Below are 24380 nucleotides of genomic sequence, written 5' to 3'. Positions count from 1 at the left end.
GTAGTATTTCAAACCCAAGTGCTATCAGCCAGGACTACAAGAGGAGGGAGATGAGGACTGGATCTGCCTCCATGAGCCCTATTCAGCTGGGAAGAAGGTTACTTGCAAGCATTTTTCTCAAATGCTAAGTAGAAGACAAAAATTATTTTGAAGAGGAGAACTGCATGGTAATAACCTACAGTTTTATGGAATAATGGATGAAGAAATACATGTATGCGACTGAAATAATTTGTCTCGCAATGTGACAGAATACAGCTTCAAGTCCTTTACTGTTACTATGGGCAGGACTGTGACCTTTACTTGTAATACATACACAGGTTTGATCAGGGTTATTTGGGTTGATGAGCAAGCAAGAAAGAAGAGCCACAGTTGTCTTTCAGATTTTGGGAGTGGATAAGGCTCAAATTCTATTTATAGCTATTTTTACACTAATCCCTGAAATCAGTGGTGCAAGATCAGCTAGTAAGCTTGTGCTCATTTGCAAATACTTCAATATTAAAAGTTCTAAAGTATAGCAAGCATTCTACAATACATGCTTTATAACTATTTTTTCATCTGGCCCCTCTTGGGCTATTAAAATTCACTTAACTTTGAAATTCTTGAGTAAACACAATTTTTCAGATTGTTTGAGTCTCTATTTTTTCATAATACTCTTCTGTGATCCTTCTTTTCAGCTAGACACACTAGGCAGATCTTTGTGGTGAATTTGTAGCACATATAATACCAAAATCAAAAACATGTGAGTAGCAAAATACACTCCTCTGACTCAGCCTATGAAAATATTAGAATTAATTGCTTACAAGCAGTCTTTTCATAATCATCCTCAGTGATGCTAAATTGTGAAGCTAAAATTCTGATTAAGGTGACCAAAATAATTTAGGAGGGCTTTTGTGTAATGACTGCATCTTAAACCTGCAGGGAACTAAATATGGAGAGCTATTCATCTATCAGATATTTTAAGATAAATATGTGTATAAATGTATACACATATTTATACACATACTTAGGATTTTAGACTCATAGAATTTTAGACTCCTAAAATAAATCTAGAACATTTCTTTTGATTTACTTCTTATAACAACCAGAACTTGATCTTAAAATGAAGAAATATTCCAGGAAATAGTTCTCCTCCCTTAACTTCTGTTTTTCTAGGTAAAACATTGTTATTTGTGGTGTTTATATAATTATATTCCAGTGTAATTCAAGTATGTAATGACATTTCTTAAATGAAAGCATTTAAATAACTCAGGAAATTGTTCTACTGTTCTGTTTCCTGACTTAAAACCCATTTTGTCATTTTAGTTTTATTGTTCAATCTGTCTGAGCTCATTTAGGTACATTCTACCCTATACAGAATAAAATGAAGTATTTACTAGCTGGTCATCTCATATATGCTTATATACAAATATGCATGTTATATTAAAAAGCATTCATCTATATCTATATATCATCATACAGGTACTATTTTCACCCTTTTACTCCATTTTAGTTAACAAAAAAACCCCAGAAATCTCACATAACATTAGAATGCAACTAGACTATAATAAAGAAGAGTAATCTTAAATGATGGAGTATCAAATAATAAATCTATTGGTTACAGAATAATTTTTTTAAAAAATAAATCACTTTAATTTTTCATGTAGTACCAATCAATTATAAGAAATATAGAGTTTTTCTTTGTATTTGGCAATACAGCAAAACCATTTTCTTGCATGTATAACCCAAAAGGATGCTTTGTTTTGTTCAATGAAATAGAATAATTTGGTACAGAGGTGGTATTTTTCAGCAAAGAAGGGGAAAATTTACCAGGCTTGCAGGAGAACTGAGTCTTCTTTTTACCCTAAAGACCCTTCCATGAGACAAGTGATAGGTTAACCTGTCTCATTTTTATCCAGAGCTTTTTTAATTTAGTGGATAAGATTAAAGAGCAAGCTGAATACCACAGGTGTAGCTTGGGTTTTTAATCTGCTTGACTCAAGTTAATCTAGTTCCTGAATGGGGCTACTAATAATATAGTTCCCAAAGTAAAATAGGAAACCTAAGCATTGCAATGCTTTTATTCAGCTTTGAATAAATCAGAGGAGCATAAAATATACTGAAACAGATTAAATTTGATTCCTGCAGGAATCAAAGTTTTAGAAGTTGTAGTAAAGATGGAGAGAAACTCAATAGTGATCAAACTCTGCCCAGGGCAGACGGACTCTGCTGGGGTGTGACAGTGCCCAGAGAAGCCCCCTGGGTGCTTGGCCTTAATAAACAGCTTAGGCACAGCCATGCTCATGGCTTTATGCAAAGAGTAGACACCAGTGAGATTATGGTACTTATTTCTGTGTTATCCTGCACTGGAAAATATGTCTCCATGCTCCAGGACAAAAATGGAAGCAGAGGCAGAAAAATACCCTGAAATAATTGCTGGTGTATAAATAGTGTCTAATTCAGCACTGCAGCATAAATTCTTGGGTGTCTTTTTTTTAAAGGCACTTTAAATTTTATATCCAAGCCAAATTCTTTAGCCCTTAGGTGAGCAGAACTCCTGCTGTCCATGTGAGCGGTGTGCTCAGTTAAAGAGCACAAAAGCTTCATCGTGTGTTACACTGTTAGCTTTGATATTTCTGCAAGTTTTCAGAATTTTTTTTTTGTGAGCTGAGAAGTCACAAACCCCTGTGTGTGTCACCCAGCTCCTGGCATTGGCACTGTAAAGGCAGCAGAGTGAGCCCTGCCCTACAGGAGGACCTGCAAGGGGTGCAGGCCCCAGGTGCACCCACTTCATGGATTGGGATCAGCTGCTGGCACCCTCCTGGTGGGGACTGGAGCAGGAAAGTAATGAGAGAAAAAAATGTTGTGTTGGTACCAACAATTGCAGGATATAGTTCAGAGCAGCAATGGGTTTTGTAAAAGCCTTTTCTTGCCAGAAAGGAATATTTAGTTCCTCCCCAGCCCCAGTTTGGTCTGGGAAGCAGCAGGGCTACAAGCATTGCCTGGGAAGAGCTCTGGGCACCCCTGGATTTGGGGGGAGAGCCAGGGCAGGCTCTGTGCAGGAACTGGGGTAGAAGGGTGGCTGCATCAGCCCTGGCCACACAGGCTCCACCTGCCCCCAGAGCTAAGGGTGTGAAGTGCTGATTCTGTGAGTGCTTCCAAGATTTTCCTACGTCTTAAACGTCAGAAAGAAATGTGAACTTAATCTGTTTTTCTTCAGTGGAACATGCTGTATTTCCTAGATGTTGGCTCTAAATTTGGCAAAATAAATCCTCTGGATATGACTGTAACTGTGATGGTTCACCTAATTTTATATACCATCATTATCCTATTCAGGGAGACTGAGCATCTTGAATTTTTAGTATTTAGCTCAGCAGTCAATATATACGTGCATGTTTTAGTTAATACGCATTCATATGTATCTAAATATACAGTCCTTTTTTTTAGTCTTCAAGTTAAGAAACTAACACGTTCTTTTAACCATGTTATTTACAGAACTTCTTGAGAAAATTTCATGATCTGAACAACTGCTACAGCTTGTTGTAGCAGTGAAGGGCTAAAGCACTAACAGAAACTCGAGTACTTCTCTAATTTATTGAAGAAGATAACTGTAAGTATTTGAAAATCAATGTAAATACACATTTTAATACACATAAAAAGATGTGTATCTCATGGGGTCCTAGTTTCCCTGGGTACTTGCTTTGTCATGAGCAGTAATTACTTACAGTTTTAAAGTGCATGTGTTAATCAGTTAATGTGCTGTGCTTAAACCATCCTGCTTATTCATGTTTAGATAATTTTCATCAAATAAAGAAAACATTCTGGTCCTCTGCTTAGTAGAGTACAAGTGCAAGATGTGGAGTAGTTTTTAGTTTTCCATAACTTAATGCTCTTTTCAATATTTAAGAAATATAAATTCTACCACTACGATGTACTTGGCAGGTATTTGTTACAACCATCTTTGGAACTAATTTCATATAGATGTATTCTCACAGACTGCAAGAAATAAGTTAAGGTGAAAACATTTCAGATTATATTTCATATAGAAGAAAATGCATACCCCCACCAGTGGAATGATGTTACCTATCAAGGCTAACCCACCTGGTACAGAAGATGTTTGTAGAAGGTTAATTTTTTTGTGATCTCTGTTCCTGTGAGGAATTCAAGCTTTAAAAAGTGCAAACAATATTGAGAACTCTTACATTATTAAAATCAGATACAATATATCTAAGAAATACCATATATGATGGGTCTGCAGGGCTTTTCTCAGAGCAGTTGTGGTCAAGAGCGCTCAGATGGCTGCCCGTATGCTCAGTTATGATGTTTTTCATTTGTGTTAATGGTTCCCAACTTAAATCTTGGCAAAAAAGCCATAGAAATTCCACTTAAGTATCTCAGTAGGTGCTTCCTAGTGAAGAAAATCTCTTCAAGAAACAATAGATACTACTACAGTTACTCATGCTTGAAAAATATTGCAGGCTGATTGTTGGAAGGCCCTAAGGGTGAAAACGGTGACTCCATCCTAGCAGCTGTGGGGAGGGAGGGAAGAATGTCTGGTGTTGTGTCCTCGTTGAAAGGTAAATTCTGCATCCCTCTGGTTAGTGGGGGAGTCAAGGAGAACCTCATCAGCTTCTGCTAAGTGTTCTCTGCCTGTCTTGCACAGGGTGGGTGGTTAGACAATACCTGACTGTCTGACAGTAGCAGATGTGATGCAAGCTTCAGATGCAAGGAAGAAGAGTTCAAGTTCCTTTTGTGTCTATAAATACAGAGCTGCTGTGAAAGTCTGTATAGAGCTTGGGTCTAATGCATGAGGACCCTTGAGGCAAGAGCTGTGATGGAAAAGGGGAGGCATGTAAAACACACACCTGGGAACAATTGCTTTCACTTGTCTATTCTAAGAATGGCTTCAAACATTTAGTAAATCTAATCCATCAGCAAAAGCCACACTGTTTGGAACAATGAGGTGAGACATATAGCTGTTGGTAGGGTAACTTTGCTCTGCTAATGGCATGTTACACCTGGCTGCAGTTACTTAACTACTTTACAAAACTTTTCAACTTACTCAACACACCTGTCAGTTCACCCAGCTGTGCAGGAGCTGTCATTAAAAACTTTCAAGCTGTCTTCAAAGTTCATCTGTGCTTTAGAGGATCACCCTTCCAAGATAAGGAATCTCTACAAAGGTTACTGTCCTGACCAAAGGGGCTTATGGACAGTTAGATACTGCCTACAGTATATTTTTCGATTTTGTTCTGAGTATCTTGGATGGAAAATTTGAAATTAAATTAATGCAGCAAGGGCTTCTCAAGTGAGACAAGGTGCAGTGGTTAGAGCTGAATCAAGGGTTGATGGTCAGCCTAAAATGGATTCATCTGAATCTGATTTCTCATCTGCTTTATATCCTATCCCACCACCCATTTTCTCTTTTATCCTTCATTCAGTATCTTACTAAACTGTTTGGTGTTTTCTTGCCAGCTCTAAGAGCTGATGGTGGCAGGCATGTACTAAAGTCTTTGTAAAAAGATTTCTAATACTGGATGTTTCCTTGGGTCAGGGAACTATAAACCTCAAACAAGCTGTGGTAAGGCTTTATTTTTGCTTTCTGTTAATCCACCTGGAACTGTCTTGCGTGTGTTCTGTGGCTGTCTCTAGCAAAGTAAAAAATTCTGGCTGTATTCTTTTTCTGTATTTTGTGTCTTATGTCATATAGCAGAGTTAATTACTTACTAACAACGTCCTATACAAGAAAAATGTTAAACATAAAGTAAAGTTTTATTACTCTTCTGTGCTAGGCAGAAAAGCTATATTTGAAGTTGCACATCTGTGTCTCTCATGAAAGATGATTCTGGTCATTTTGGAGAGTGAACTATCCAAATATAAAGCCAGAACATTTGGGCATGTTCTGGTTCTTAGTCTGGAACCTCTAAGATGACTAATTGTCAGCTATTTTCCCTAGAGACCATGAACAAATAAAGGTTTACTTCTCTGGGGCACACATTTTGGTTGTTAGTGTCCATGCACCGAATTCCCTGATTCCTAATTTGGTGTTACCTATTGTGCTATTAAAAGAAAATTTAAAAACAGCATTAATATTCTTCTTTTCTGAATTTCTTATTGAGAGATGAGTATTACTTTTAATGCAGTGCCCCAAATGAACTTATTCAGGTGTATGACTAAAGCAGAAATTTTCAATTCCAATAGAATAGACAAATGTACATTATGGAGATATAATTTTAATTTTTTAGGAAACCTTGCACTTTTTTTTTATTATTATTATTTTTTAATTCAAAGACAATGTTGACTGATGAGGTGGCTTTTTGTGGGGGAAAAAAAGGCATTTATATATATCTATATCTATCAGTACTGGATCGAAGAAAGAATTTATGGAAAGGTGTTGGTAACTAATGTTTCTCTAATGACAAATTACCAGTGCTTTTGTTGGAAGGTACTGGAAGGGAAAAGTCTCAAGATTATGAGCTAAATAAATAGCCATACATATAGATGTACCATTATCTGATAAACAGAAAATCTAATTTTAGCATTATAACCACATTTTCTGTATAATTTTTCCATCTCTGAATTGGGCTGGCCTATAGTTAGTACTTGGAATTTGAGACCCTTGAAGCATGGGCAATGTCTTACATTTGATTGTTTGATTTGATGGTAGTGACTGGATTTTACTTTATTTGGTGTAGTTCCAGACCTTAAATTAAAAGCTATTAAATTGGTAGCTCTGTATATCGTTGCCATACATATTTGACTTAAAAGGTTTCTTTTATTCTAGAGTGGGACTATTGCACAACCAGTATTTGGAATATTGATTCTTTAGCTACCTCCATAACTATACAACTGATTCTCTGCCATTTTCAAATGGTTGTGATGTGGGGATTGTTAATAGTTAAATTATTAAAAAGACCCCCCCAAACCTGTAATCACTGTCACTTTCTAAAAGAGCAAGATTATTTACTTTCCATTTCTAGCCTTCATTTTGTGAGACTGCATTCTGCACAGATGAATCCTATTTTCAGAATAGTGATCTTCCTGCAAGAAAATCTAATACAAGAGAGCAACATCAAACTGACAGGAAGATTGAATGGGTAATATATGCCCTCTTCTTTTTAATGTGGGTTATCTTTATGATACTGTGGCCTGTAGTCTACAACTTTGACCCACATCTTTCTTTTTAGTTAACCTCCATCAACTATTTAATATAGCTTCACATGTTTGTCATGTGAATCTGTAATTAATGCCATTCTATTCCCCGTGTTAATATGTTCACTGAAAATTATATAGAAAGAAGGGCACTTAGATCTACAGAGAATTAATTAGCATGTAATTTTCAGCATATCATCTAGTGTTAATTAGCAGTTAAACCATCTTCTAGTGCACGACCTGCTGATTTAGATACAGCATTCTGTTACAGTGGCCCTGGGGGATAATGTCTTGAAAGGGTATTGTCTTGAAAATGGAACTCCCTGTTTTGTCTCTCTATTTCTTTGTGCCTTAACATCAGATCTTTGTCAGCCCTTTCCCCCATACAAAAGCCCCTTTACTTAAGTGATCAGCAAGCAGCAATTTTGATATTAATCAGAAAAGATAATGATAGATTTAAGCACGCTAAATCAATGTGCTTCCTGATGGAGGTGTGATAATTCTGTTGTTAAAGAAGGGTCACATCCTCCCTGATGGATCTCTAACTGCAGTAACTTCAGCTTTGCCATCTTTTCTTTAAACACATAAAATTCTACCATGAGAAACTGTAATACTGGTTAGCTGAGGCATTCAGGTACTCTCTCTCTTTACATAGTTGTAGTGTATCAGCTTATATTTCTTGTGAAAAGAAGCAAGTGCAATATTATATTTTAACTACCTCACTTAATCTGCTTATGTTTTGCTATTCCTCTTAAGTTGTGAGTGATCCTTTAATTTTTTTTTATTTCATCAGTGTAAAAATATCTAAAGCTCTATCTTATTGAGCACTTCCATCACCCTGAATACCTCTATTATACTGCTTTTGAGGTCTTATTTTTCTATGCAATCCAATTTCCTTGACCTCAGAAGAGTATTTATTCCTGGTATCCATGCTTTATAATATAAAGGCTTTACTCTGGTGTGTCATCAAAGCTGTTGCTGTGAAGTGGTGAGTTTTAGTACTGTGAAATTGAACTCTTTCATGGTGATAGAGAGCAACTGACCCTAGTTCTTCAACTAGTTGATGATGGATTAGGAGATGTAACTAAGTGAGAAGTTGCTTGTGCTGCTGGGGGGTTTTTGGATGTGTGTGTGTTTTTTTCTTTTTGTTGTCTTCTTTTTTCTTAATATTTCCAAGGTCAAGTGTTATAGTGCAGGATGCTATATACGGAAAAAATTAGTCTCTTGAACAGAAGAGATGATTTATCCAGAAAATATCCAACTTTTGAGTTTCTGGAATAAGAAGTCTCTTAATGACCAAAAAAGCAATCCCCTCAGTTGTCGCCAGAATTGTGCAGATTCTCGATAGGAGTTATCAGATGGGCAATAAGTGACAGACACCCAGTATATGTTTTAAGAGGCAGATGTCTCAGATGGTTGCAATGAAATTTCTGCCTAAATCCAAGATGGATTGTAAATCTGTTCATTGCCATTATGAAGTGCTTTTGAGGGCCAGTTAGAAAAGACTGTAGCTTTTGATTAAATGGTAAGTAACTTAGTGAACTGTTCAAATCAAAAATTTATTCTTCTTTGCAAATTATTACATTGTCCAAGAGCAGATCTCAATTTCATCAATGTATTCATTGTTCAGTTCTCCTAAAATACTCTGTCACTATGGGTTCATCAAGAATTTAGTGCAGATAGATAAACATTGCTTTTATTTGCCCTCCATGGGAAGGATTGAAACTGCATTTGATATAATTAATTTTTGAATAAGCTATATTGAACCTGCACACTTATTTCTGTGTTATAAAATCACAGCCTGCTCAACCAGACCAGTCTAAGCTGTCAGTAGTAAGTTTAAGTACTGATATTTCCCAAACCTGTGACACGCTCAAACACTTTTTCCCCAGCCATCCTGAAGCAGCACTGGCTAGTGCTAGCAGTCTACAGGCTACTGAGACTAAGCTCAGAGTGTGGAAAGCATTTCCAAAGCATTGTGTGCCTGGGTCCTTAAACTGTTTAATGGGATGTATTTCTGGCCTGGCTGCTGGACTTCATTTAGCTGATAATGGTTGGGCCAGGAAGAGGAATCAAAAGGGGTTATTTGAGCTGTACTGTACCGTGGGGCTGCAGGAGCTGTGTAAGGTGAATTGTGGGGGAATAGTGTTGTGGTTACTTGGTAATTTATTTTTCCTCTGGCAGAATTTGGGACATCACTGTTTCAAGGCATGGCAAAGTTCCTTTTCACTGTGATTGTTAAATTAATTAAACTTTGAACATTTCAGATTCTGCATTTGTAATTTTTTTTTCCCCGATTACTGGAAAGGAAATCTTGGTCCTACAAATTAAATTAAATACACAACCTTTAAAACACTTTTGTTTGTATTTAAAATGTTTTAAAATACTTTAAAATTACTGTGTGTTCAAGACAGTGGGGGGCAATATTTGAGACTGAGAGAGACTATTCTTACTCTGGTAAGTCTCTTTTTAAAGTTAGTACCTACTGAAAATATTAAATGATCAAGCTGTATTTTATATACAATGAAGTATTGGCTCTCATTTCCAGATCCTAATGGATTTATTGAAATGGATTCTGATTATGATACCCATCCAAAAAGGTTTGGGCTGAAGCATACGAAGGGTGTTCCATCATTGTAGTTCCCACTTTTTTTTTCTGCAAAAAATTCCTGTAACTACTCTCATACAAAATAGCCAGTTGCTCTTTTCCTGGAATTCAGAGCCTATTGCAAACCCTCTGATTGCAAAATCTTGAGTTCCCACTGTCAGCCCTGTTTCAATTTCCAGTTTCTAGGTCACATTAAGATACTATGGAAGTAGCTTTTATTCATCTTTCCCTGTTTAACTGTCTCATTTTAGGGGCTCCTGGCATGGCATTCACACTGAAAAGTGTTACTGCTTGTATGAGTAAGTGGCACAAACAGACTTTGCAGAAGCCAGTAAGCTGTAATTTGCTGAATGATGAAAAGGGGACATAGGGTAAGGTTGGTCCAATACACTCTCTTTCTCACCAAAGGCTGGTGTTGAGACGAGAAAAAGGAGATTGTTCCATAGAAATCTTTGTTGTCTGCCTAATGATCCATACATGTTTTATTAGCTATATTTGAAGACTGTGGTTTTTAACACTTTGGTGTTCCTCGTGTCAGCAGGAGCCATGATGAATCCTCTTTGCCTAAATAAGAATGAATTATTTGATTAGACTGCTGTTGTAATTCTACTTCTTGTGCAACATTTCTGATTAGTTCCTAAGTAGATGTCTCTAACCAAACTAGAAATTTCAGAAATAATTGAAACTTGAGCATTGCCTGCAGGCTTACCAAGAATCAAAAATTTCCAACAAATTGTCATGTAACAGTCCTGTGAAGATGCAGCTCAGCAGCTTGGACCACCTTCTAGTCCAATAAAATTTCCAGTATAGTATAATATTAATTATTTATTGCTGCAAAGTTTTGATTATTGCTGTATTTATAATACTATACAAAGATGAGGCAAATTCTGGAGAACTTTATGAAATTAAAAGATGTTCTGGAGAACATATGAAAACTAAAATTTTTTAATTGGTGTATAATAAAACCTGTAATTATTTGTCTAACTGGACAATAAAACCTAGGCTTTTAAAAAGTATGTTCACATATTTTTTTTCTACGGTAGGAAAAACACTCCCTGTGGCAGAAGGCAATATTTCAAATGGTTAGACATTATGGAAGGATGCAAGAATGCAGCTGTGACTCTTGAAACTCACTTCAAGTGCAAACAACAGTAGCTGGGGCAAGCTGTGCCCAAGAGGCTGCGGGGTGGGATTGGGACAAGCCCTGCCAGGGACTTGTGATTGGGATGGTCCTTGTGAGTCAAGCACTGCTGTGAACTCCAGGCAAGCCCTGCCATAAGGAGGTTTCTTCCAAAGTCAGGAATGGTCCTGTTGTTGTGTAGTGCCTGAAGATGGCTTCCCAAAATGGTTGTTGATGTGTTTTTTCTCTCTTCTGTACCAGAGAACATTAGCTCAGCAGCTGATTGACAAATGTAAGACTCCTAATCTTGATTTGAAGTCTGTAGCTTTTAGATTTGTTTGTGCTATTTCTGGTTTAAATTGGGATTGGTGTGAGAAGCTGCATCTACAATGAAGAAAACACTTCTATTTCTGGTCTGTTTCACACAGACAGCCTGAAAGGCTTCCGCTTGGATGGAAACAGGTCACATTTCATCCCAAAGCAATTGAAATGACAGCTACAAATTCTGTAAAAAGTTTATAACATGTCTGCTGACAGATACTCAAATAAGGAGTATTGGAGACCAGCGATAGGATGTTCATAATGGCCCGCATTGTAAAATCTTGATCAGGTACAAATTCTACCAAGCTTCCTTACTGATCCTAACCAATGCTTTAAATAATTAGTCCAATTGCAATTCAAAATAAGATATCAAAATAAGGAGGAAGGAAAGCAATGTCTTTCTTGGTCTCTCATAAATTTGTCACCTGTTCTTGTACCATTAATACATTCCAGGAATGACATATATTCCTCTATATGACACGCTCTTGTTTTTTCCTTAACTACTCTTAACACCTGCAGATTACTCCTTGAATTTACTGTGAGCAGATTTTGGATACCTGGAGTGTCTGGGGCTGGTACTGGAACCATAGAAGACAAATTAATTTGGAGCAAGTAAGATTGCCCACATTGCAGGCCATGTCAGTATTAAGGAACCAGAGAAAAAATGGTGTGTTTTGCTCTCTGGGAAATCCTTGGCTGAGAACAGAAAGTGCCAACATGCTTATGATGCCCTCCAAAAACCAAAATACCAGCCTTAAAAGCTTTTGAGGTGATTTCCATGTAGTTAAGATTTCTGAATTCAAATCTTTTAAAGAAGAGTGATGTACTCAGCTGTTTTAGTGTGAGCAGAAACATTAGTTGCAATTTAGGTTCTGAGAAAATTATCTACTTTCTGTTCTCTCTTAAGGTTCCTTGGATTCTTAATCATTTGGTGCTGGGACCAGTGCAGTGTTCAATTAGTGCACTCAGTGCCTGTTATTTATCTGTTTTTCTCAGTGTAGTAACACTGCCACTCCACTTTGGTACATGTGTACTTGGAGTAAATGCACAAAGGCAGTCAAAACTCCATGTAAGCCTGTAGAGACAAAATTTGGCATTCACAGTTTAAACCGTGACAAAACAATGACCAAATGTAGTAAAGTGGGAAAAGGTCTTTTTCCAGAAGACCTTAGATGAGGTTAGTGGCACTTAAATAATACCATGGAAAATTAATTCTTTTTAGCAAGTCCCAGTCTATCAGGAGGCTGACAATCTGATAGGTTTAATCCCTGAGCGTCTGAAATGAGACTGGCCAGCTGTGGTTCATGGATCACCAATAGTGCATGGTGGCCCATGTGTTACAAAGGGATTAGGGAAGAATCCATTTATCTTCAGGCAACTATGCTTTTCTAGTTGTTTTAAGAACTTACAGAACCTTTAGAAAGAATTATTTTTCCTCTTGCTGATGGAAATAAAGATATCAAGTACTTGCCTGTCCTGTGCTGCAATGTCTTTCTTTTCTACTATTTTTTCCAGGAAATTTGACATTATACTCTTCTGAAATGGAAAGAAGGGAAGTGAGGCTGCAAAGGCCAACCTTGAATCTCAAAAATGACCAGAGAAGTTTGAAGTTGCCTCTGAGAAGAAGATATGGGACTTGCAATCCTCAGCAGTCAGGAAAAAGTAAATATTACAATTTCATAGACAGAGCCAAGCACAGTGGAATTCATTATATCTTTCCTCCTTAGAACTGTCCTACTTTGATGCTGCAGTAGGATGGTCACACAAGGGAACGTGTTGTCTTGTGGGTGAGAGTTTGAGAGCACTGCTGGCCAGGAAAGGAGATGTGCTTTAAGAAGTGGCCTGAATATGTTGTCTAAGATCTTCTTTTAAATACCATAATATCCCCAGGGCATTAACACTGACTAGCAAAGAAGTCACTAACTTATTACAGTTTCCAGTTGTGTTGTTTAAGCTTGTAACCTGATTCTCCTTACTCAACACTGACATTTGATTCCAGAACTTTGGTCTTAACTTTGCTTATTGGGACTCAGATATTTTTCCCATGATTTCTTTTAATGCTTTCTTTGGTCTTGAGAGGTCTGAAATAAAAAATAATTAATTTCATACAGACTTTTTTCTAAGCTCTTGCAGCTCTAATAAGAGGGTATTGCAAAACCTCTATGTTAAAATTTAAATAGCAGGGAAGAAAAGGCGGGCAGGAGGCAGTAAGAAAAAAAGCACAATGGAGGATAAAAAAAAGGAGATAATGGTCTATAAGCTCTTTGTGGCAAAGAAGGATTCCTTGTGCAGAACAGCACACCAGTGGGCCTAATTAATGCCTGTTACTTGCCACTTAAGGCTTGTTCTGAAACTGCTGGTAAGAGGCAAAGAGAAAATGAGAGGAAAAAGGAAATTCTGGAAGGGAAATGCAGAAAACACAGCACAAATGCCTCCCTTGAGATTCCTGCTTTAGACTACAGGAACTTGGAAGTAGAGACTCCTACAGCTGCATGATGACAGTGGCTGTAAATTGGGGGTTCAATAATGTTGGGATGGGGAGGGGGAGAATATCTTTACCATTTTTTGTGAGATTTGTCCCGTGGTAGTCTCATCATGGGTTTATTATAGGGTGATATAAGCTGTGGGAGCGGGTAACAGGCTTCAAGAGGACATGTCAATGTCTGAGTGTTGCTGAGGCTGAGAAGGAAGATAGAATAGTTTCTCTGGCTTGTGAAGGTACAGAATTGAAATAGAATAGGAAGTACCTGAAATAGAGAAGTTGTTCAGCTAAGCATTGTTTTAATGCAAATGTTTTATCCCTTTTTTGGGGGGATTTTTTTTTCTAAATTATTATTAAGATCTTAGCAATATTCATAATAATATAAACAACTTTTCTGGGCATTGTTTTTTATAGACAGATTTATTTTTACATCTGAATTATTGCTGTGATACTATCTAGTATCACATTATCAAGTGTGAGAGAATAATCTGATCTGTCTGAAAAATGGAGCTGATACGTAAACTGTATACATCAATGGCATTTATCTAGTGAGTGTCATGTCATATACACACAGAACAAATTTCAGAAATGGGCTTTTTTCTTGAAATAATATCTAAACTCATCTTTTAAAATCATGAATGGTCCTGTTCAAACTCATAGCTGTGTGCTGGAGAATGTATCCACTAATGGCATCCAGAGTGAGCACTGATGCTTCAGGGCTTTCCATCACTGCAGTTCCTCCCCACAGACACCTTGGAGAAGGAGCTGCTGCTTTGGGGACTGCAGAAGGGGTGAGCAGCAAAGCACTGCTGCCTTGGGGTCTGCTCATGTTTCACGTGCTGGACTGGAACATGACTTGTTAGCCTTTGACCTAAAGGTAATCCATGGTTTACACAAGTCAAGATATTTATGATCTTTTATTAGCCTCAATCACATGAAAGACCTATACTTTTGCTCTGATTCAAATGCAATATGTTCTAGTATTAGGGATATGTTTTTCTTTGTTTTGGCAGGACAAAAGGATACAGATATGAGAGAATTGATTATATTCCATACTATGCATTTGGAGATAGAGCCAGTAATATGCTAGTTAGCAGTTTCACATAATCTCATTGGCGTCAGCAGATTTATCCTTTCCTTGCACTATAAATGAAAAAGACTCAGTCCATTAACATTTAAATTGGAGATACAGATTCCCGATGTAAACTGTTTGCATTGACATTAATAGTGGGCACAGCCCATTAGTGTGAGCTCATATTAGCAACATCTTAATAATCATGGCAGAGCTTTTTTTAAAGTTATGGGAATTCCGCTGTAGCATATAATTAAATGTGTATGGAATTTTTATTGGTTATAATTAAGATGCATGATCTTTGTTTATTATAGCATTAGAAAGTACTATAATAGCTCTGAAAAGCACTGGTTGTCATGTGGTACTGCTTAATTATGGAAAAATACTATAACACTTCAGGTCGGGCTGATTAAAGCAATTAGCACAAAATTATAATTGGATGCTATTAAAGTATGCAAAAATATTTACAAGCCTCCTCATGACTATGGGAATTGGGACTTAAATGCTTTTATTCTTAAGAGAATGCAATTTTATGATTTTCCTGTTGCTGTACAATAAAAGAATCTGCAAATCTATTAGCTACTTATTGGACAATGTTACCAGGGTCCTATGTGTATGTGTGCATGTATTTAAAACTATTTTCAAATCCTTTAAAATCTGAAATTAGGCATGTTGATCTTATCCATAAAAGCATTCTCATCTCTATTCTTCTAACCAGTACTAAGCAGTGTAAAAATTGGATCCTTCTTAACAGAACTGAAGTTCATGTTCCTCAATCTAGACTATACCTAGACTATGATAAGATTGTTTTCTCCTGTCCCATTGCCTTCACTTAGGAAACACAGATTTTTATTTCAATTCAGTTTTTGGCACAATATTTTGTGGCACAATAATATTTTCCTCTTGCTTTTTACATGGGCTAATATGGGACATGTCTGTCATCCCTTCTTGTTTTGATGGTTTGGGTTCTGTGTGGATCCCAGAGGAATTCATCATTTTAGGGTAGCTGAAACCAGCAACATCAGCAACTAAAATATGCAGATCAAGAGACTGGAGGGAATAAGGCCTTAAATATTTTTAATTGAAATTATTCTGTCATCTTCTGGGTTTTGGATCTTTGGAGTACACTGAAGTGAAGCTTCTCTTCACAGCCATACACAAAAATAATTCAAGTACTTAGAAATAAAAGAGATTGTTATTGGTAGTACAGGGATAGCTGTTTCTCTCTGAGCTGTTACTTCTTGGAAATAGTTTCTTATTTTTTGCACAGTAATCTCTCTAGTTCCTTCTTGAACCTATTTTTTCTGGGGAGTGGGGAGATGTGATGATAACAATTCTGTAAGCAACAAGTAGTGGAGAAATATCATCTGTTTTAATAAAAATGTAAGTTTTTGGTATCAAAATTTTTTTCTGCTCCTGTACATTATGCATTGAAATATTTCAGTCCATTTTTTTTTTTCCTGAAAGAAACTCTGAGACATTTCTGCCTCATATCTGCCTCAGTAAGGAAAGTGGAACGATATTGTTTCAGCTGGGAGATGTCCCATTTGTTATGATAATAGAGTATGTTCTCAGTGTTTTTGTTTTGATACTCTCACCAACTTTGACTATTTGTATAAGTGATCAGAATTCTCTGGCAAATTATGAGATGTGATATTTCCCTCAGCCAGAGATGTGCTCCCTAAAACTATATTAAAATATGTTATGTCTTTCTCCAAAGTTCCATGTCAGTGCCTTGCTTATCTCTATATGTGTACCTTTTTTCTACTTATTTTCTATTCTCCTCTTAAAATTGGGGAGTCTGAGTTTTCACCACAAACAGGTGCCAGCCATCTTCATATGCTGTACAAACAATTTAATCTGAATGCAGCTTAGTGGTTCTGGTGAGCTGTTGCAGATGTTTTTGTTTGTTTGTTTTAATTTAATAAATATAAATCCAAATAATAAGGTTAAACCAAAATTCTTTCTGCGTTGTCACATCAGAAAGGAGCGTACAGGTTACGAAGATGTCATCATTTGTTATAATTTATTGTCATTTATTAATGACAAGTAACACATGGGTGGTCCCAACAATTACACTTCAGTTTGGACTGTTAGGATGCTGACAACTAAATATTTCATTTTCCTTAAAAAAATCTTACTTAACTGATGGCATAAATTCTTTCAAATGAGGTAGTCTACTCACCAGAACTTGAGTAAGAAACTGCTCTATCCACCCATTTTTGTACTTTGGTATAGAAATTTTAACTTTTCCTGAGACACTGGCTTGATTTATTTTTCTTTCATTTTGGTAGTAGTTTGGACTACTGCTTTTTTATTAAAAGAATAATTAAAAAAAATACAGCTATCATTGCAGGTGATAATGAAAGAGGGATTCTTTTGCATGTCAAGAAAAAATGCTATTATGAAATTTTGCTTTGTAGCTACAGCAGTTATGTGCTGTAATGTCTAGACACTCCTCTCCCTTATTCATAGATGAGGTGTTTAAATTAATGTACAATAAGCCCTGATCAGATTTTAGGAAGAAGTACAAAACAGCTGAGACAGATGATGTTCAGCCATCTAATTGCCTAAATTAATTTTTTGATTCTTCAGTGGCAAATCTGTCAAGACACAAAAACTGTTGGACCTTCTGCCTGTCTCAGATGTTCAGGTTTTAGTCCCAAATACAATAATTAGCAGTATCATAATGAGAGAAGAATTCGGTGACCGCTGTTATTTCATGGTTTCACTGGCTCTGTCTCACTGGGAGGACTTTGAATTTTTCAGTCAACTTAGCAAGATACTCTTTGATACACTTTTCATTATTAAGCTAATAGGAAGGCTCATGGAGGACTTTAAAATGGTTTCAAGTGTGAAATCAGTAGGTAATATACTTAATGAGGCCATTGCTACAGCTGTGCTGCTGTAGAGTTAAGCTACAATGAAACTTGAAATTGGCTTTGGCTTGAGTTAGACCTGCACCTGTGAAAAGCAGAGATATTGGGACTATCAGGTGAAAAGTCTGAGATTTCTTAATCAGCCTAAGTTATCTATGGATCTTGCACAGCTGATGTGGGGGAAGGAGAAATAACCCCCCTCTTTTTTCCTTGTTTTTCATGAGCAAAATGGCAACAAAACCTCCTATGTGTATTTCTCCCATCTCCTCTGAGGTTCTGACTATAAACATGGTTTCTTCTTTCCCTTACCTGTTTGTGGATTTCAGGCTTCCTTTCCTAAGCTATTACAAGGCTTGTTATGGTAAACAATGGTATGGTATGGTTCTATCTGAGAATACTGAGTGGGTCTCATCTTGCAAACACCTCAGTGTTTTCAGATCTTCCTGTGGTTGTCAATCACTTGCTGGTATAACAAGGCAACTAAAATCAATTTTTCAAGTTCTCTAAATCTGTCTGTGCATTTCTATAATTAGAATGCCATAAAATGATGCCCAGCCTTGTGAAAAGATGGATGTTCTTGTGGCTAAAGACTGCTGGGGGGAGAGCAGAGGGATGAAATAAAGTCTTGGTTCTTATCTCTCTGTCACATACTTTTCATGTGTTATAGCATGTCACTTAGTCTCTGTGTGTCTCTGTAGGGATCTCGTAACTACTTGTACCTGTGGGGATAATAGCCCTTCTTGCCTCCTCTTATCCATCCCATTGTTTTGGTTTGTGAACTCTTACTAGTAAAATACTGTTTTTTACAGTGTTTGTGTAATGAGATGATATCTATATTGTTTCCTTCAAGCTGTGCTATAAATATTTTTGAGAATTGCCTGTCAAAATATTTTAAAAACAAAAAAATCATATTTTTAGGAAAACAGTGCTCCTATGCTTCTATTGTTCTATTATTTTGGAGTGGGTTTTTTTGGCTGGTTTGTGGTTTTTTGGGTTTGGGTTGTGGTTTTTCTTTTTTTTTCTAATTTTTTTTTTTTTTTGTAGCACATAAAGAAAGCACAGCCAGCATTTCCTGAAATAGTCTGTGGTTTTCCTCTCTGCATGAATTGCTGTACTGTATCTTGGCGTTGTGTTCTACCATGAAAGTGAGACAAACTGGGAATCCACAGGAGCTGATCTTCACTGTTCTCATGAGGGGAGAATTGTAGGAGCAAATGGTGATCTTGTCACTCTTGTGACGAGTGACAGGACTGAAGGAAATGGTGTGGAGCTGAGCTGGGGGAGGTTTAGTTTGGATATCAGGAAAATGTTCTTTACCCAGAGGATGGTTGTGCATGGGAAAATGGTCACAGCAGCAAGGCTGCCAGAGTTCAACAATGTTCTCGGGCATAGGGTGGGATTGTTGGGGTGTCCTGTGCAGGGACAGAGGTTGGACTCCATGATCCTGATGAATCCCTTCCAGGTCAGCATATTCTATGGTTCTGTGAATAAAGGGATTAAAAGGAAGAACAACAAATCTAGTGACTGTACCTCAATTGTTTTCTGACCAGGAATTAATGTTTCTAATCCTAACTTCCTGATGGGTTTAATTTTAATATGTTTTGTTTATTATAAATCTTCAGGAACTTTATCATCTGTGAAGCAGGCAAATTGTTATTGAATTGATATGTTGCATTTAAACAAGAGGCGATAGAAAGATTTCAAGGGGGTCAAAAGTTCAGCTTTAGGTCCTGAGTTTTTTGTCTTGTTTTTGTTTTGGGAGGTTTTTTTTGCAGGTGCTGTTTGGTGTTTGTAGTGCAGTAAGCATGGACAGTGTGATGTTGTAAGAACACAGCTATTCCAGGTCATACTTGCAGACTTGAAGAACTAACACACATATAATAAAGAGAATCTGTGCCTGAGGAAATGCAACTGATTATGCAGTTGTGAAAATTAACATTAGCCTGAACTTCTTGTAAACAGTCTGGGAGACCCAGTAAAATAAAATGTAGTTTCTGTAGTGCTGCTGCCTGAGCTCATGCAAAACACTTTGTGGTTGTATATTTGTGTATAATGAAGGCTCATTCTCTCAGGGAAATGAAAGTATCATGGCTTCTAAAGGACAGGAAGGCATGCTTAAGAATAAAGATGGAGAGAGAGTGGAAGAGGGAGACTTGAGATTCTTAAAATAGCTTTTTTCGGTTTTGGTGCATCTCACAGTGGAATATACAGTGTAGCCTAAGAGTCTAATCAGTCTAAAAGACTAATCAGTCTTTTCATGAACCAATGAGCTTTTGCTTTTATATCTGTTATTCCAGAAAACAACCAAAATCTCTAAGCCTCCTTTCTGACAGAAGCAGATGAATTCAGGAAATTCTAATTCTGGAATATTAGCCAGAAATTGGGACACCAGCTTTTAACAAAGTACAGAAAAAATATATGCTTGAAACTTCAAAAACTAAAAGTGGTTAGAGAAATCTGGAATTAGGACTCCCCTTACCTAGCACAAATTTTTGACAATTGGCCACACAGAATTTTTAGTATTATTTTAAATGCCATGAAATGTTTAATGAAATGTTTTCAGATTTAAGGATGGGCGCATATCCCAACACTCTTGAAAAAAAGTTGCGATGCCAGAAGTCCCCTAAGGAAGTCTGTTCCTGCTATGAGATCCTGGCCAGGGTGACTTGAATAAAATTGTGAATGCTTCAGGGCTCATCCAAATTGAGTGAACTCTGAACCTTAGAGATTCACACACCAGCAGTTTCTTTGATGTGAAAGAGGTTGTGAGGCAAATCCAGGAAATTTTATTGTCTATCAAAGATTTTTGCCACCACCCAGCTGTGGGACAAGGCCTGGCAGTGGTGTGGGAGCAAGGCATGGGGTAGGTTACCTTCTGCTCTGATGTGGGGCAGAGTTACTGCTGAGCAAAAAGAATAAGACTGGACCACAAGTCATGACAGTTCAAAGCATACAAGGCTTGAGCTAATTCCTAATTCTCTTTGTTCTTTTTACCGTAGGAGAAAAGGAGCCAAGACAGGCAGGTGATTACCTTTGGTTACTGTTGCTGTACCACAGTTAGAAAAACAAATGTGGCTGATTTGTTTAATTTTTTTTCTTAACTGTAACAAGACAGGTTAATCAGTGCAGTGTTTCCTTCCTAGTGCTCACAGCTGCCCCAGCACATCAGCTGTCCTCCTGCAGGGAGGCAGCTGGTCTTGCCTTGGTGATTTCCACTGTTACTGCAAACCTCCTCATTGCTCTGGACTTCTGAAGGAGCAGCTCCATTTAGTTTTAACCCATTCTTCTTATCCTAGCTTTAGATTACTAAAGATTAGGTACAGAGGAAGGAGATAGAAAAACTACCTTTTCTTTTGTTTTACTGTTTTTTTTTCTAAATTCAGCTCCAGATTCTCTGTCATATGTAATGCTTTTCTGATAGTTAGGCACCACATAGTCACTCCTGATATAGTAAAGTATCTTTTAATAGGAAAACTGAGGAAATGGCCTCTAATGATTCTTTGCAAGATGTTATTTTTACCTCTGCAGTAATTGATTTGAGTCTCAATGGTGGCCAATGGCCAGGAAAAGAGCAAGACTGTGCTTTCTAATGGAACGTGTGAATCTTCCTTACAATGTTAAAATAAGGAGTATTGGATAATTTCCTTCAGAGGCAGAAAAAACTCTTCTACATGGGTGTACTGCTTGTGATCCCTCTGTGGTCCCTCACCCAGGGTTATGGTGACTTGATATCCTGTTTGGTTTGTGTAGGCAAGTCCATGTTCTCGTGTTTTTTTGTTTTTTTTTACACTTATGCAACCGCTCTGCTCTGTCAGCTGTCAAGGCAAGAGCTGTGCTGGGACCTTATGCAAGGCATACAGGCTGCTTTTCTCCTCTTGTGGAGAAAGACTTGTGAGTGAGCTTGAAGTATGATCCCAAATCCCACCAGATCCTAACTGCAGGGGTAAATGTAACATCTGACCCTGCTGAGGGCATCACCTTGGTTGTTGTCCATGTAGCTGATGTTTTGCTGCACACATACATTGCCCCCCAATTCCCCCCATTAAAATTCAGTTGATTAGAAAACATTTCCTTGAAGCTTTTGTAGTTAAGATTGTGCTTAATTTTGGCTGGTTTTCTGCTTTTCTTTCTTCTTGTGTATCTTAGCCTGCCTTATTGTATAAATCTCTGTGTGTGTTTATATATGTGTGTGTATATATATAGAGAGAGAGAGAGAGCAAAGCTGAATGAGAAATTCCCATAGTTGCTTTTCACTTTGGATTGTTTTTAAGGCTTACAAACTGTAGTAGTCTGCATTTTCAATGGAATAATTTTGAAATAAAAATTGTCAGGGATCAAGTTGTATTAAAAATTTCATGTTCTTTCTTTCTGTTTTGATGGAAATCACTGAACTGGAGCAGAAGGCTGGGAGCCTCATGGACTAGGACACTGATCTTGGACTGCACTAACTGATAACTAAATTAACATATTAGACAATAAACCCCAGCCTTCTATTTGTGATTGTTCTGCAAATGTTGTCTTGGATTTTTTTGGTGAAGAATTGCAAGGGCATAATATAAATAGTGGAAGTGATGGGAAGTTTTCAAACTTTGTTTCCTAAAATTAAAACAATTTAAGGATACAGTACATTAAGAAGTATCCTAATACCAATGACTACTGCTTTCCATCAGGACTAAGTTTTGGTTACCAATTTCATTTTAAAGGTAGTGGGATTGTGTGTCATTGCACCTACCAGTCTCACTTGGTTCAATGTAACAGTTGCAATATCAATAAATTAAAATATGACTAAATATTAGAATGGATAAACACCATCTGTTTCTACCAACAGCTGTTCAAAACCACGCTGAGACATGAAGCAGAGACATGTTACTAGCACACTTAAGGAACACAGGGCTTGTATCTTCATTTGTGACTCCTTTGTCTACTTATTACTGGTAATTTCCAGGCTTTGATTTGGGAGGATGTGGTACCTTGCTGCCTCTGAGACAAGTCAGCTGCTATTGGAGTGAATTAGACCTTGTACTTGCTTCTGTGTTCTGGTCTGATGAGGAAAATCTTTCCTGTGCTGACACTCCCATGCTTTGGATTGTTCTGAGCTGAGCACTGTGCTATGTATTATTTCTTTTACCTGAGTATCATGATTATTTTTAAATTCAGGAGCTGAACTAAGAAAACACAGTGTTTTCCTGAAGAATTGCCTCTAGTGCAAATGGACAATATAAATACTTTTCCAGCTCTCTGATTTTGTATCCTGTGTGTTTGGGGGGGTGAGGGGAGAGACAAATATCATCATGGTTTAACTGAAGAATGTGTGGTCTTGTGTTGGTCTTAGGCTGAATACAAGGACCTCCTAATGCCCTTCTCTTCTGTCATAAGCATTTTGGAAAAGTTGGCTTTTCCAATAATGAAGCTGACCATGCTAATTATGACATATTAGAAGATTTTATGTTTTCGTCATCCTTAGTTCTGTGAAAGCTGGCTTCCAAACATTTTTGGAAATGGATTTTTGAGGAGAGTTTGTCCAAATCTGACAGAGGTTGGAATTCTAGCACTTACCATGTGAATTCAATGTGATGCCTTTGCCCTAGGCAAAATAACAAATTTTGAGCAAATTTATCCCAGTGAGAGTTTAATACTATTTCCATGAATAAATGTTTTTTCAGTGTGAATCATACCTGGATTATTAACATGTGAAATAACAGTTTTCAAACTTCACAAATAATTTACGTTTCTAAGCACACTGAAAAAGTGAAAAGTCAGTGTAATAAGTTTTGGTTTTCTATGGAAGTTTCTAATTTTTGTGAAGCAATGTGATTTCTCTTTTGCTTTCCCTTTCTACCTCTTAGCTCTGCTTTATTGATGATGTTGCTTCCTTGTATCTTTTCTCTATCTTTATTTTTTTTATTTTTTTCAAGTTAAGTTAATCCTAAATGCTGACACAAGAGATTTTAGTAGGAAGCTCATCCTTTCAGTTGTTGTTAGGGCTCACACTATTAGTGCAAATCCCAGGCCAGGGCATAAACCTAGATCTGAGCTGCAGGCAGTGTAGGCTTGGAGTAAACAGACTTGACTGACTTTTACTTGCCAGGGATTTGGCTCAAATATTTTGGTTATGATGAGGAAAACTGATGTTGGTTCTTAATTAGCCAAGTGTGAGATATTTTGCATTTATCTTTGTGTTAATTCACAGTTCAGTATATTTTATAGCTTAAAAGTAATAAGCTTCTTTTAATCTTATCACCATGCAGTAATATAGTGGAGTGTTTACTAATTGCTGAAAAGCATTTTATTTAAAGATAAATAGCCTTTGTACTTGAAATGAAATTTAATATTGTTTAATTTTATGCTGATATGCTAAAAGCAGTTCTATATACAGATATCTTTATAATCAATTTTACTAAGGGGCCTATAGCACATATATTTATAATATATTAGCAGGGAATTTGAATACACCCTGTGAATAATATAAAGTAGCAAATAAGATGGGGCATCCTGACAAAATAAACATGTATTTAATAATTAATTTCATTTGGGAGTGATGTGTATCTGTCATTTCCATCCATGCAATAAGAAATCTCAAAGGCTCTCATCTACTCCATATTTTTTTTTCCCTGAGCTCCTGTACATGATTCCCAGTATTTCTAGCTCTTTTTTTGATCTTGAAAGTTTTCTCATCTCTTTTAATACATTTGTCTCCTAGTTCTTCCCTGCAAGGTGTTAATCTTCCCTGTTGCTTCTATTTCACATAAGGCATTTACATGCTAATATTA

General features: G+C 37.0%; 1 long non-coding RNA gene across 1 annotated transcript in view; it reads left to right on the top strand.

Moving 5' to 3' along the window:
* LOC144246768 (uncharacterized) overlaps positions 1-24380 on the top strand; it is a 126337-nt gene that overhangs the window by 4255 nt on the left and 97702 nt on the right. The window contains exons 2-3 of the long non-coding RNA XR_013340478.1: positions 3472-3586; positions 12693-12839. This is a non-coding gene — a long non-coding RNA (uncharacterized LOC144246768). The remainder of the gene's footprint in view (positions 1-3471; positions 3587-12692; positions 12840-24380) is intronic.

This window comes from Lonchura striata, chromosome 9, assembly GCF_046129695.1.
Source record: "Lonchura striata isolate bLonStr1 chromosome 9, bLonStr1.mat, whole genome shotgun sequence".
Taxonomy (NCBI): domain Eukaryota; kingdom Metazoa; phylum Chordata; class Aves; order Passeriformes; family Estrildidae; genus Lonchura; species Lonchura striata.
The sequence above is the reverse complement of the archived record's forward strand: the minus strand, read 5'-3'. Positions and strand labels throughout refer to the sequence as shown.